Source organism: Amblyomma mixtum, chromosome 8, assembly GCF_055824585.1.
Source record: "Amblyomma mixtum isolate Tamu chromosome 8, ASM5582458v1, whole genome shotgun sequence".
Taxonomy (NCBI): domain Eukaryota; kingdom Metazoa; phylum Arthropoda; class Arachnida; order Ixodida; family Ixodidae; genus Amblyomma; species Amblyomma mixtum.
Window position 1 is genome coordinate 10,020,954 of NC_143019.1, and position 15,859 is coordinate 10,036,812.

General features: G+C 43.4%; 1 protein-coding gene across 1 annotated transcript in view; it reads right to left on the reverse strand.

Moving 5' to 3' along the window:
- LOC149331289 (uncharacterized) overlaps window positions 1-15,115 on the reverse strand; it is a 135,622-nt gene extending 120,507 nt beyond the window's left edge. The window contains exon 1 of the mRNA XM_089556432.1: window positions 13,683-15,115. The gene's annotated coding sequence lies outside the window, so the exon portion shown is untranslated. The remainder of the gene's footprint in view (window positions 1-13,682) is intronic.
- Window positions 15,116-15,859: the final 744 nt, after the last annotated feature.

Consider the following 15,859-nt stretch of genomic DNA (forward strand, 5'->3'; position numbering starts at 1 on the left):
CTCTGAACATGCTTTTATCAATTGTCAGGCAATTTTACGGCTGGTCCTAGGTTCATATGTGTATCTCTGTATTTATTAGTGGTTTTAGACATCAAACTATCTGTTGCACAAAATCACAACCTTCGCACTGCCCTGGGTGCAACTCTAAACGACGCCACTAAGCTGACCTTTTGTAGCGTTCTTCCATGATACCGTAACTCTTTCCTTAAAGCAAAAAAAAATTGGCCTATTAGGTTGAGGTCCCTAAAAGATTTATTCAGACATAAATTAACATATTTATTTTATTTTACCAGATAATATTGTAGCTAAAACAGCAGTCATTTTATCAACCTAAATAAAACAGTGAATATGCATTGCTTAAAACAAAAAAAAAATCAGTGATTGGCTAATTCTTAGAGGCTGTGACGAAAATTCACAGCCATATTAAATATATCTGGACGGAATAGAGGAGATTAAAATAAGCGAAGCATACGTTTTTTTGCGTTCCTATGTCATAAACGAATATTCATTTAGAGGAAACTAATCTAATGCTAACACGAAGTGCTTTGGGTTGCTCCGTAGTGCAATGCCATGGTCGATCCCGGACCACCATGAAGAAAGTATTATCGGCTACATGGCTCGTGGCACAAAATCGTTCAGACTATAGACGGCACCTACAGAGAAGCTCAGAAAGGAGCGAATCTCCATGGCAACGGCATGAACGAAAGTTACAGACAGGAACCTGTCGATAGCGCAGGCTGGCGAAACAGACATCTCTCTCCGAACTAAAGTCAGACTAACGCACGTCATCTCTTAACCCAAAGCTGTCGCATGCAGCTGCATAGCAGATTGTCGATGATGCGCAATCGCGAGAACACGCCAACTTGGGCAGCACTCCAGCCAAGGTCGCTCAGCGTTTGCACGTTATGCTGCAAGTTTAAGTATACTGACTCATTCGTCTGACCACAAAACTGCATCCTAAATTACAGTACAGGTCTTTTCCAGCATACTGGATAGAGTTATCTGTCCAGAAGCGGCATGAATCTATGTGAATAATTTTATCTTTTCGTTTTTGTACTTCATGTATTTGAAGACGAGCGGTAATGAAATAGTTAAAGCCGTCACCCTTCACCCACAAGGCTGGTCCAATGTTTTTTAAATGGAATTTTTATAGAGTAAAGCGCATTTAATAAATATTACTTGCCCGCAGAGACGGCAGGTGCCACTGCATGTATGGCACACTGGTGGTTCGAAGTATACGATTGTAACACTCCGCTATACGTTGGCATGTATAAGAGTGCAGAGGTGTTCGTTTGTTACCAACGCTTGTCGGCTACTCGACGTTCTGCGGTTGTGTTCTGTACATGTACACTGAGTACCCTAGCGTTCTTTATCATCGTGAACAACATTATCGTCATCATTATCAATATCACGAGCCCAGCTTCACACACTGCAAGACACAGGCCTCTTCACTAACCGCGAAGTTTAGTCTGCATCAACTGCAGCACACCTATTGCCATGGCCGCACAACATTCTCTGGCACTTCTGCTACTCGAATTATTAAATTCGGCTCCAGTCTGTTACACTAAGGGACTATCAATTACTACCTAAGGGTAAAAGGACGTTACGCAGAGGAAACTTCCGTGACCACTTCAGTGTGGACGCCTGTTTCCTTTCCTTTTGATATACTACGAGGAAAGGCAATGTTTTAGATGGGGATACAGCGCTAAAAAAACATAGACAGAAGGTGAAGAACGGGTCAGGATGCATGTAATCTAAACAACACCGCCATCCTGTCCAACTAGACCAACCAACGCGCATCCACTAACTCACCCAGCTAGCCGCACTACTACATAGGAAAACACATTGAGAAGCAAAAATCGGTACACTTTTTCACTGCATAGAACCTTCTAAGGTAACTTTCCGTGTTGTGGCTGTGGAACGAAATATTTATATATAGACAAACATGGATTTATTCTTACTGTTCTCGAGATGCTCACGGTTATTGCAATACTATCCTATTCCTTCCCTGTCATTTTGCATTTGTGCAGCGCTCCCTCTATTTCACAAGTGAACATTATGATATTACTTTTTTATGATTTGGGAAGGCGAACAGCGCGCAGTGTTCTCAAACCGGCAAAGTCATTTGGGGCACAATATGTGTGCACGTGCCGAACTGCAGACTGAAAATGGAAGTTCTTCACGGTGTCCCGTCTCAATTTTGTTCCTCAAACAAGTCGCCTAGATTGTGCAGCGTCTCTCCCTACTCCTCTATTCTTAAAAGCATAAAGTGCTTGCATATAAAGGACATCCTTAGCATACTCTTGCTCCTAGAAAGATTTTCAGGGGCCGATTACTGTTTTTTTCCCCGAGCTTCAACTTCTATCTTTTTTTTTTCTAGATTTATTTATGTTCGCGCAGTTCTGAGAATGGCCACGTATGAAGAGGCTCGCTGCTTTTGGTTTGAAATGAATCTGAGAAGAGTAACTTTAGACTTCACTACGTTATACTTGCGCAGTTCGCATTAATGGCACTACTTTGCATTAATGACTTCATCATTACTTCTCCGTTGTACGACCTCGTTACATTTAAAAGCTCCATCTTTTTATGCAAAGGAGCTTCGTGTTGCTTCTCCGCTAGCACCGCTCGCTATTTTTTTTTCAGCCTGAAAGACTCTTGTTTATTCTAATGGCGTTTCTCAGATAGCCTGTTGTGGGGAAGCGAAGCTCTGTTCTTTCTTTTTTTTTCCACACTACCAAGCTACGAACAAAAGCACTCATGCATTTTAGAAACGAGAAGATTGCATGTTTCGCGCGAAAAGACGGACAATTTAGGACGTCATAAAGCTGGCAATCTTGAGACGCTAAGCTTCAATTCCATTCATTTGCAGCCACTTTCGCTTTTCTGATTTTATTCTCCGTTTTCTTACTTTTTAAGTCAGTGCGAAGCTAGCAGTAAGACAAAGCTTTGACACATAAAACTCAATAACAACATGGAATCGGATTTAAGCCACCGCTATTGCCGCGACTGCTTTACGAAGGGACGATACATGTTCTCCTGATATACCTCTTCCAAAACTCGATTCGCCTTGGAGTTCCAACTCGATCCCGCGAGATCTAATTTGCGATATCACGTGAACAAAAACCGGATAGAAAATCCGTTTTATCGTGGTTGCGGACACAGCAAGCGAGCTGAACGCTGATGCGCCGGGTAGAAAAGAAAAGGGAAAAAAAAAAGAACCAGCTTTAGTGCTGCTTGGCATATTGAATGTGAGCAAGAACAAACAAACACAAAAGTGTTGTGTAACCAATGAAAAAAGCACCAAGGAGCTGGAACCGCCTTAAGAAGCTTTACTTTAGCCGCTCGCGTTCCCTCGTTATACGTACTTTATTATTTCGCTATAGGCGCGCCAAGCGAGTGCCTCTCAAACCATTTTGAAAATGCGAAAAGCTCTGTGGAGAGATTATGGAAGATCCTAAAAAGCGGCACACTGCGCAAAGCGTACTTCAAGCCAGGGAACAGTTGCATCAGCTGCCGAAGGTCTGCGCGGGATGTACGTTTCGAAACTCGTGAAGAGTCTATTCAACTGCAAAATAAATGGGACTCCGTATCGTTAAGTCTATGCTTGTGCATGCGCTCCGTTAAAAAGGCTCCTGAGACATGGCTCTTTGCGGTCTCTGGCAGCGGCGCAGCACCGTTGTGGGAACCGAGCATCGCACACGTTCTTCCTTACGACATGTCTTACGTCTTTTCGGGTTAAGTGTTCAAATCTCTGTGATAGTGGTCAATAGCAACATTTGAAAGACATATTTTCATTTGAAGTAGTAGTTGTACTTATGTAAAAAAAAGGACTTTTTTGCTCAGTAATACACACGGTATGCTTTGGCCCCAAATTAGATTCAAGAAGAGAAAAGATTAAGGCTAGATTCAGGAAGGGAAATGACTAAGGCTGGAAAAGAAATCATATTGATTTCTGCTGGAACGCTACTAAACTGAGGCTAACAGGGTGAAAGTACACGACAAACGCTTTGTTTGAAAGCGCTTTGTGTTTTTAGCGCATCCTCGCACGCTACATATGAGACTGGAAACGCTTGGCTCGTTTGTTCTTCCAAGCTGCTCATTAGTACTGTACATCTCGACGATTGCAGCTTGAGGTATACGGAAGGTCCTTTACATAAAGGATGGATGACGTTGAGTGGTTGACTTGAACATCAGTCTGCAACGTTGCACAGTAAATAAAAGCCTAGAGCGACAGTTATTGCAGATTCAAGAAAAGACTAGAGCGACAAGAGTTCCACTGATTTAGTGGGTCCACTGAAGGTAGTTTAGTGTTAAAAAAAACTTGGTGATTGAGAATGAAGGCAAGATAAAGATGCAAGCAAGGATGGGAGGACACCAAAAGTGGTATTCGGGTTGCTTCTACTATAAAAAAGGAAACAGGTCATGGAAAAGCGAGGACTGAATAGAACGCTAAAAAAGGTAAATGATCGATGCGTGAAGAGCGCGGCGTTTTATAAGGCTGCCCCTCAAGCATGGCGCCGTCTGGAGGTAAAGCAGAGCATTCACGGTTTCTGGGCGGACGGCAGTGGCGCCACCGTCCGGTGTCCTGTTCCCCGTCAGTGGAAAGGCATCAGATGTGCGGGTGAAAGCCAGTCTTCCCGCACTAAAGCGGCCGCATATCCATAGTACAACATTTTGTTCATTATATAGCTTTTACTCCTTGTGGTGTAATGTTTTCCTTCCCGAAGTTAATAATCGTTATTATATACAGATATTTATCTCTGCAGTAGCAACGTCTCCTTCTGACATACTGCCCGTAAGCGGCGATGGGCATATGTCACCAGTGCACGTGTGTCGTTAAGCCATCATAAAACACACGGGCGGATAATATGTCGCCTCCGTAGTGGTTTCTGCTGTGGTGCCTCCCAAATTATTTTTGTTTCTTTTTATGAAAGAGTGTCTGATGGGCTTCCACGTGGCGCACTAGTGCGCAGTCGACCTCGCAGTTTGCCATTGGTGTAGTCACCTGATGGCCTTATTATTATTAGTGAGGCTGTAGAAGCAAGGCCGCCTGGTATGGAAAGGCACTGGCGCTGGTGGCGACTAGTGCCATAGACCGTGCTGGTCCAGGGAAAGGCCGCATTGCAAATTGCGATAATAAAGGTAGATTTTTTTTTAGATTTCAACTTTTAATAACTGTAGAGACAGGAGGGCATAGGTATTAATATTTCTTGAGTATTTTAAATCATCTAGTCTCTGAAAAACAAAGAAAAGTTGCCGTCTAATTGCGTACCAATAATAATACTCCGCAACTGCTTCGCCCAGCCAGAGTGGACAAAACGAAATTGTCCCAAACCTTCGAATGTCAGGGCAGACAAAAGTTGCAGCTGCGTAAATGAGAACCAAAATGTCTACGACTTCCGCCCGATTAGCGTGACTTCACGGCCATCCCTGCGAAACACACTTTCTGCTCCTGTTCACGGAATTGAAAGCAATGCGTACTGGGCATCGTTGTGAGACGTGAGTATTAGTTGCATGTGTTGTAGGGCACCCAATCAGCCACCAATTTTTCACCCACATCTACCCTTCCCTGAATACACTTCAGACCGCTCTGATAACGCCACAAAACCGAATTCTTGAAGCTTCTCCGCCCTTTTGTGCAATTCGCTTGCTGCATTTTACAACGCGTACTTCGTTCTTTACAGCACCAGCAACAAGGATCAATCTTAGCACTCAACCCGTTTTTGCATGTAGGAACGCTTTCAAATAAAGCTTTGTGCCCCGCTCTACGAATATTTAAAAATCACTGCATTCCAGCCTTCGTTTATTATCGCTTTCAGATTTCTTTATTGCACCTGAGTTCTTTTAAGATGCGGACGTACAGTGCTGTTTATTATGTGTGTAAATTGTATTGCTGAAAATATTCTCTTCTCTCGCGCATTCACTGTTGTATTGCATTTTTATGTAACCGGCTTGTGCTATAGCCCTTAAATGTGGCTGCAGTATTTTCAAATAAATAACTGGATCAAAGAATATAGTAGGCCATGTCCCCATTCAAGAAGGCCGTAGCTGTGTAGCTATAGGATCACACGCACTAATTGCTCATGACAACCAACAAGTTGTACACAAATGTAAGCCTTATAAGGTTGCATTCGAGTCGCAGCATATCTCTCGTTGTAGAGGTTTTTATAGACATGTTTGATATCAAACAAAATATTCAGTACCACAAGCTACAAGGTGTGAAGCAGAATAAAATCTGACGAAATTATTGTCAACAGGGCCTCCAGGGTTTTGAGTAACTGTGTTGCAGCGTCGCATTAGGATGCGACCGTGTCCCATGAGGCCATAATGAAACTATAATGACTACATAATGACTACATAATTACACGCTAATTTAGCAATCAGATGAGAGCGTCGGTGAATTCCATTATTCTCTTTCCGTATGTACTCCCAGACACAGTAAACGAGAACCAGAATTTGCTTGCAACGTGTACCGGGAGAGCTCAAAGGTGAATGTGAATTAGGCTAATGAATCGTGGCGCCGTTTTATTCTTTGACTAATGTCCCGCCGTGGTGGCTCAGTGGTCACGGCGCTCGGCTGCTGACCCGAAAGACGCGGGTTCGATCCCGGCCGCGGCGGCTGAATTTCGATGAAGGCGAAATTCTAGAGGCCCGTGTGCTGTGCGATTTCAGTGCACGTTAAAGAACACCAGATGGTCGAAATTTCCGGAGCCCTTCACTACGGCGCCCCTCATAGCCTGAGTTGCTTTGGTACGTTAAACCCCGATAAACCAATCAAGCCATCTTTGACTAATCGATGTTTGCCTGCAACACGCACACAAAGTAATACGTTATCGCAAAATTGGCATGAAAAGAAGGTGTCGGTGAGTATGGCATGAAGACGGCTGGTAGCTGGATTTGTCAACAACAAGTAAACAAGGGATAGGCGATCATCAGGGTGCTGAGCCTAATAGCATTCTGTCACATAAAAATCCTTATTGCATCCCAACGTACACTTTTGACCTGGATGAATACATCAAGAGTGAGCGGAACATAAACTGTCCAGCACGTCACATAGAATCAATCCTCAAAATGTCAAGCCCTGATATCTTCTGATCAGAAATTATGGCTGTATAATAATTGCATGCTGACTGATTCCACAGAAAATTTGTTGGAAAAGAGGTTGTAAGTGGGTTAAGAATTGTGTACGATGCACGAAGACAAATTTCACCGATCAGTGGAGCGGCGGCCACAATGCTTTACAATGGGTGCTCAGTAAAGATGGAAACAAGAATGTGAGGTAATTAGGTGCCAAGTATCCAAAAAAATTTAAGTATTTTCAATCCAACACAAGTTGGAAATACTGAATGTTACTATATTTCTAAAAGTACTGTTCTAAATAACAAGAAAAACGCACGATAATCAAATGATAACTACAAAAATTTTATAAAAAGTTTCGTACGCCCTTGGGCTGCTGTCGCCATATGCGGGTCAAATTATGCATCACTTTTCTGGATTTCACAGAAAAGCTATCACTGTTTCGCCATGAAAGGATTCGTGATATAGTATGGCGCTCTACTAGAATGTTAACATTGGGTCATCAGTAATATGTATTTTATTTATTTATTTTATTTTTATTTATAGATACTGCGATCTTGTACAGATCATAGCAGGGTGGGACAAAACAAAATACAAGCATATAAACACACACAAATTCACAACATTTACAGGCACTTTTCAAACAGAAGTAAAGAATTTTGATTAACAGTCTCGCTATTAAGTTTATTCCAATCAGTAATTGTCCTCGGAAAAAAAGAATATTTAAAGCAGTTATTTCGCGCGTTCAAAGGGGTGATTGTTAGTGCATGCCTTTGTCTCGTGTTATAACCTGAGGAGTAAGAAAAATAATTAGAGGTATCAACTTTATAATGTCCTTTTATAAGCTGGAAAAAAAACTTTAGTCGACAAACACGATTGCGCTCAGTGACGGGGGGTAACCCACTTCGCCTCACGAGCTCACTTACAGATGCACGGCCATATGAGTTAAAAACAAATCTAACCACTTTATGCTGTATTCGCTCTAATTTCTGAATGTTTGTTAACGTGAAAGGGTCCCAAATGATTACGGCATATTCTAGTAATGGACGGATGAGAGAATTGTAGGCCAATAGACGAACACTAGATGGGGATGACTTTAGGGAGCGCCTCAAGAAAAATAGCTTCCGCATTGAGTTTGCTACTACAGCGTCTATGTGTTTTGACCACGAAAGGTTGTTAGTAATCCATAGGCCCAAATATTTATACTCTGTCACTTCTAATAATGATATGCTGTTAGTACCGTACAAATAATGAAGAGGCATTTTCTTGTTTGTAATTTTCCTGAACACGGTTTTCTCAAAATTAATGCACATCTGCCATTTGTTGCACCACGCAACCACTTTCGCTAGGTCATTATTTAGACGCACCTGGTCGTCAACTGAAGACACCACTTGATAAAGGATACAGTCATCCGCGTACAGCCTCACGCGAACTGAAAGATCTGCCACAATGTCATTAATAAACAAAAGAAATAAGAGTGGTCCCAAAACAGATCCCTGGGGGACGCCAGACATAACCCGGACACTGCTAGAAGAAATATTGTTCAGAGTGACGAACTGACATCTGTTCGAGAGATAAGCTTTAATCCATGCAAGTATCCTGTCATTTTTAATGTAATAACTTAATTTATGAATTAGTTTGTTATGTGACACCTTATCGAATGCTTTACGGAAATCCATGAATATTGCGTCTGTTTGTTTTCCCTGGTTAATCGACTGAGCAAAGTCATGAACAGTTTCAACTAACTGTGTACTTGTGGAAAACCCACGCCTGAAACCATGCTGAAAATCGGTAAGTACTTTGTGCTGTTCCAAGAAACCTAATATATGTTTATGAATTATATGTTCTAAAATTTTACATGATGTGGAAGTTAGAGATATGGGTCGGTAATTCTCGATGTGTGCTTTTTTTCCGGTTTTGTGCAGAGGTTTAATCGCGGCTGTCCTCCAGTCATCCGGTAAAGATCCGTCATGTAAAGATCTGTTGAATATTACTGTCAAGTACTTTGCGCACCACTCCGCATAGCTCTTCAAAAAAGTGTTTGGTATGTTATCGGGACCTGCTGATTTTTTGACATCAAGGTTCAAAAGCAAGTTACAAACACCAGTCTCTGAAATTACAACATCAGATATGGCAGGGAGTGCTGCAGAAAAGTTGGGCAGGCATCCATTATCCTCTGTGAATACTGACTGAAAAAATTTGTTGAAAGCAGAACAAACAACAGCCTCATCACGCACACATTTGCCGTCTACTATGAATTCGTTCGTGGAAGAAGATTTGGGCGTGATTTGGCGCCAGAATCTCTCGGGAGACGTTTTAATGAACGAGGGCAGGAGCGTTCCGTAATACTTTTCTTTGTCGCAAATTATTTTCTACTTAAGTTCTTCTGAAATTGCTTCCACAATTGGTTTTAATGATGAATTCCTGCTTGATTTCTTTTTTAACCTTTTAAGCCTTCGCTGCAAGCGTAACGTCTCCCGAGAAATCCAAGGATTGCGGTACACAGACTTTTTTGCAATTTTGGGAACGAAACGGGCAATACAATGGGAGACGATCATTTTAAAAGTAAGCCATAGGTCATTCACACTATCAGTGCTATTCCTAAAATTCTCATAACATGAATCAAGCATGTCCAGAATAGATTCGTCTTCCGCACGCGAAAAATTGGGAAAAAATTGCACGCTAGTTTGACGATCTGGGTACACATTTGACAAGCTCAGCAGCACAGCTTTGTGATCGGATATTCCGTTTGTGACTTCACAGGCTACCAAATTGCGGATGGCACCACTGACAAAAAATAGATCTAGAATTGATCCCGCGGCTCCTTGCATTCTCGTAAAATTATTTACTACTTGCAGCAGGTCAAATGTGAACACAATGTCGAGCATTACAGTATCAGCATTATGGGCAGAGAATGATGAAAAGGTGTGCCAGTCAATATTAGGCAAGTTGAAATCACCAGCCAGTATTAGTCTATCATCTCTTTTTACATGGCATTGTAAATATGCTCTTAAGTTTTCCAAGACCGCAACAGAAGAGTTGAGAGGCCTGTAAAAAACACCAAGAACAAAGCGAACTCTGTTGATGTATGTTTTGCAAAATATGGCTTCAATGCCTTGAGCATCAGGCATCCTGAAAAGTTGCAATGATGATTTCATTAAAATTGCCACTCCTCCACCTCTTCTGTCACGGTCACTACGGTCACGTGCATGGAAAGACTTTTCTGAGAAAAAGAACGCTTTGAACTCCATTCAGCGGCGCTTTCAATCCTAAACTATTCCTAGAAGCTCAACAAAGTCAACTTTTGTTTAGAATTATTCACAGACGAAAGCTTTAAACATCGATCCTCGTGAAGGTTACCTCATATACGCCTTTCCTTAGTTTCTGGGGGGACTGCGAATGTTTGGCGAAAGAATGGAGCCTCAATTTGCTGCGGCGTGTACTAGCATAACTACGGCATTAAGCTTCCCTTTTCCATTCACTCGTGTGAAAAGGGTTGTGATGTACATTGCCGTGTTAGTCAAAATGAAGTTAGTAAACAGAATATTCTGGTCCTACTAAATGTACATACATTGGCGAGCGCAGTTTTCTTCAGACTTCAAGCCAGTGCAGTTATCGTGTTTGTATTACCAAGTTCTGAACTATACACCTATGCTCAGCTTTTCCACGGCTGAAGTTCTGCGTTTAACAGCGTGAAAAACTTTTTCGCCATGCCGCTCGGATAGAAAACCCGTCTCGTTTCTTAAAGGGACCATGAAAAGAATTAAAAGCCGCTTGTAAATGTTAGAAGTTATGCTCAGAAGCACTGACACCAAGTATGAGTCTTCGGAACTGAGCCGGCAATTTATTATGGCTTTTTAAAAATCGCGTTTTTTAAAATTCGCGGGCCGATTGGTGTCTTCGTAGGGAGCGATTTTGAAACCAAAACCGGGAAAACAGACGTCACTAGTCCCATGACGTCGGTAGGCCACCACACGCTGTCATTCGCTCGAGCCGCGGCAGCTACGACGTCACGGGCACACTTCCGGTAGCGGTGAAAATCGTCTGCTCGAGGCGCCGCGCGACCCCCTCGGGCAAGCGCGGGCCAGGGCATTGCCTTCACGCATATGTTTCCAATTTACCTCTGCCGCCTCTTTCTGCCGGGAGTTCGGGAGCAAAGAAAGCGCCGAGACCGGAGAGACGCTGCCGACGCACGCTGCTCCTCGGGAGTGCGACAACCGGAAGCCGTAAACCGAACGTCAGCGAATGACGTATTCATGGGCGGAGCCCAGTCCCGGATATGTTTTCTTTATTTTTGTTGGTGCTCCGCGCGTATGAGTTGAGGGGGGAGAGGAGGAGCGTGATTTTTAATCGTCTATAACTTCGTTGTTATTCATGCTAGCTCGAAAATTCTTTCTCTGGGGTGACGAGTGATGGATTGCCTATCTTTACGTGATCTCAATTAATTTGTTCCATAGTCCCTTTAATGCGCGCCTACCTTTCCTGTAAATCATGGTGTTCTGTAAGGCAGGATCGTTGCGCAACAAAGCCCGCTTTACGTTTCTAGCTTGGCCAATGTCTTGAAGCCATGGGTATATTAATCCTTTTACGTCATCTTTTAAGTGCTAATTTACTTCAATTGAAATGTGCAGCTTATTCAGCCGCAAGAATAGCATAAATTTCAGCTCGTAGCGAGTGTGAAGTTAATATTCGCTGCATCAATATTTCGTAGCTTCCATACTCCGGAGCGATCGGCTTCCAGTGCCTCGCACTGTATTTGTGTTTAGTGTGCTGGGAGCAGATTTGCTCTTTTTATATAGGTTGAAATTAAGCATGGAATAGACGCACTCGACGTTTTGTTTCCTGCGCTCGCCTTTTGGGTGTGTATGTATTTCACTTGTTTCAACACTTATCTGTGTTCGGACCAGACCGATAGTATAATAAATAAACTGATCGCGCGAGCAAAACGAAGATTTATACCTTTTGAACCGAGCGTCAACTTATTGCATTGCATTAGAAGCAACTAAATATCCGCTGCCTATCAGGATTTCTTTAACTTAAGGCTCTTTTAAATAGCTAATATAAGACAAACTCCTTTATTTCTTACGCTAACACATCATTTACGGGTGCGCAACGCTATCTCAAATAATTATTGTTATCTGGTATTAACGTGCAATGATGTTTATAGCAGGGCAGTTCATTTCTGGAATCAGCCACTGAGTATAGTACATAAAATTGCAGATATTACTTGACCCTGAAAAATATTCTTAAAGCAGCCGCCGCTGTGGCTCAGTGGTTATGTTGCTCGGCTTCTGACCCGAAAGACGCGGGTTCGATCTCGGCCGCGGCGGCAGAATTTCTTTTTAGGAGGAATTCTAGAGACCCGTGTACTGTGCGATGTCAGTGCACGTTAAAGAACCCCAGGTGGTCAAAATTTCCGGAGCCCTTCACTACGGCGTCTCTCATAGCCTTAGTTGCTTTGGGACGTTAAACCCCATAAACCAACCAACCTATTCTTAAAGTACGAAAATTGTTTCCCTTGTTATTCAGAATAACATGTTCGGATGTTCAGAACCTCTCTTTTTTCCTTCAATCATTATTTTAGTTCAGGGAAAGTCCTGGCATTCATTTTAATAGTCGAAAGAATAAACGCAGGCATACCCTTTGCAAATAATTAAAATGCAGGAATACTTCATTCCTTCCCTTAGAGTGCGCCGTATTGCGAGGTATTATTTTTCGCAGACGTCTAGAACTACTGTTTTGACCTCTGAAAAAATCCTTTGCTGCATTTATTTTTTTTTTCACTATGGCAGAGTTCTAACTTGAAGACAGAAAGTAGATCTATGTCGAACGGCATTCTCGCCTTTACAGTTGATCGCAGTTGCTTAGATTTGCTTAGAATTATTATAAGGATTAGAATTGCGTATATTTGTCACGGCCGGGTGGCTGAATTTCGATGCTGGCGAAATTCTAAAGGCCCGTGTAGTGTGTGATGTCAATGCACGTTAAAGAACCCCAGGTGGTCGAAATTTCCGGAGCTCTTAACTACAGTGTCTCTCATAGCCTGAGTCGCTTTGAGACGTTAAACCCCATAAACCAAACCAAACCAAACCAAGCAACTCTAAGCAATTGCCATTAACTGTAAAGGAAATAATGCAGTTCGACGTGGATCTACGTTCTCTCTTTTCAAATTAGAAGAATTGCCTCACTGCCATTACATTTTGCCCGTGAGACCAGCGTTGTCTCTCGCCATTACATGTCCGCCTTTCTATATAAGTGATCCGTCGCAAGAGCATCAAGCTTTTCCGATCTTACTCGTGCTCACAAAAAAAAAATTACAGCCAGGAAGTTCAACTGCCAAATTCTTAATCTAGCAAAAGCGCTGATTTGCTCACAACAGGAATAGAATACTCTCAAGTATTTGTTTAAAGGAATTATCATTTCGATTGGGTTGAAAAAAAAAAAGTTATTGTACTGCCCTCTCCTCTGCGTTTCCACACATCGAGTTCGCGCAAAAATGCCGGCCTATTTTGAATTTTTTTAACATCAGAGCTAGCGCAAAAACTGTCAAAATGGGCTAACAAACTTCAAACAGTGAGAAAAAGAATAATGGAGAACACTCTCACCTCTATGAGTATCCAGTTGGAGGGAGCGATGCGGGCTTGAATTCCTAGGGTACTCCTCGGAGGTCCAGGTCCTTGAGTTTAGTCACTAAGAACTGCAATCCCGCTTTTGGTCTGGTTTCTTTTTTTTTTATGCGATGAGGCACGCACAAACTTCTCACTGTTTGGAAAGCACTTCCCGTGAACGTATCGGTTTCATTCCGCAGTGTATCCTTTTTATACAATTGTTATTTTGTCACTTTTCTTTCTGTGTTCAGCGGACACAAACGCCGGGGGAAAGGAACAGCCCTTCTCCTGAACTTCTTAGCCTCTAAGGTAAGCGTAGAGGCAAAGAAAGCAGCACGAATTTAGCTCCAGAAAAGTTATCCGGAATCCTTGGTTGTGCACTGCAGCACTTTGCGAATTAAGTCCTTCTCTTGTTATCACAAAGAGTCAGCACCGAAAGAAAAGCAAACGTCCTTTTTCTTTGCTTTGAAATTTGCACTAAATAACCACGGTCAACAAGCACTGCAGACTTTGCCACGAAAGATGTTGCAGATGTTGGGGCGACGAGATCATACGCGGACTTGCGAAAGTATCCACAGGGGCGTTCAGTTCCGCGCATTAACGGGAAGCGAAGTAAAGTATCGTTCTCTTTCCCCTGTCCTCAAGTCATGCTCCACAAGAACAAGCTGAAGAGGAACTGGCGCGGCTGAGGAGACCGGCATTCAAAAATCCAAGTCCCAGAGCAACAAAAAATACTTTTAAAAATGATTCAAAGTTCACGTAAGGGTCACGAACACGGTGAGAGAAACTTCACGGGTTCACAAGCTAGTTCCTTGCAAAATAAATTAAGTACTTCATTCAGAAGCACTGCTTCGAACTTTTGCGTCAACAACACCTTGTCAGTTCCAGGCCACGAACACGCTACACAGTGCACAGAAATTCCCGCTTCACAATGAAGGGACCTCTTGACTGCTTCTCCCGTAGGACGCAGCGATCAAGAGGCGCGTTCTCAGAGCACACAAAGCGGGTTGCGAGACGACTCCGAGAAGGATCCTTTCTTGTCGTTGAACCTCTACCCCTCCGCCTCTTTGCGAGCAAGGCCGGAACAGGCGAGAGGGTGTGTCTGCGAAGGGAGCGTAGATGTACAAAGAAGGCGGCGACGGAACGGGGGCGACAAAGCCACGATCGCTTCGAGTGGCGCCGACACGGAGGCGGCGACGATGCGAGGCGTCGTCACTCTCGAAGTTCGGGCGAGGCTTCCTCAATGTCGAGAACTTCCGCTTGAAAGAAGCAAAAAAAAATACAGCAAGGCAAGAAGCCTTGGATGAAAGAAGGAGCGGAGATGGCAAACACGGTCGAGGCCGCAGCGCTTGCAGCTAAGCGCACAGAGGCAGCAGCGCTCCGGCGGGCACCGAAGAAACGGCGAACGGGGCCGGCGCGTGTGAACCGTGCGAATGGCTTCACCGCACTGCTCCCACTGAGCGGCCGGTCAGGAGGCAAAGAGCTTCCCCCCAACGCCTCCGGCTCTCGGGAGAGGGCGTGTAGTGAGAGAGTGGGAGGCTAGAGGAGAAGAGAACAACAAACACAAAGAAGAAATGAGAGAAAGAGAGCGAAAGAGAGCAGAAAAAAAGTCGAGCGCCACACTGTGAAGTTTTCGCCACTACCGTCAGATGGCGCCCCATGTCCCTTTGCGCGCCCTTGATCCATATATCTACTTTGTGTAATGCTCCTATCCACGCGTTTCTTTGGAGGCGTTATCCTCGTTGTAAGGACTTTCTGAACGTGGGCGCACGTTTCTAAGCCCGGCGCCGTTGCAACGTGAAAAATGAGGGCCCTTGAGGACGTGAGAAACCGCGATAATGGGAGATTAGATATTTCTTCAGGTCACTGCCTTTTACTGAGGTTTCTGTGCCCCTGATCCGAAGATTGTGCCAGATATAAAGAGGGAGCGCCATACTAAAATAGAAACGCTGGATTATTGTCCTGAGGTATCGTTGAATGTATAAAAGCACAGTACGGGGACATTCTGTAGATTGCAGATGACTTGTTTCACAAGGCAGCCGATTCTAAAAGCATGAAAAATTCCACAAGTAATACATTCTTTTTTTAACACCACGCATCTTCTGTGCCCACGAATGCGGTTTTGCTCTGTGAGCGACCTCAGTTGTCGTGAGTTATAGAAATCAGGCAGATAA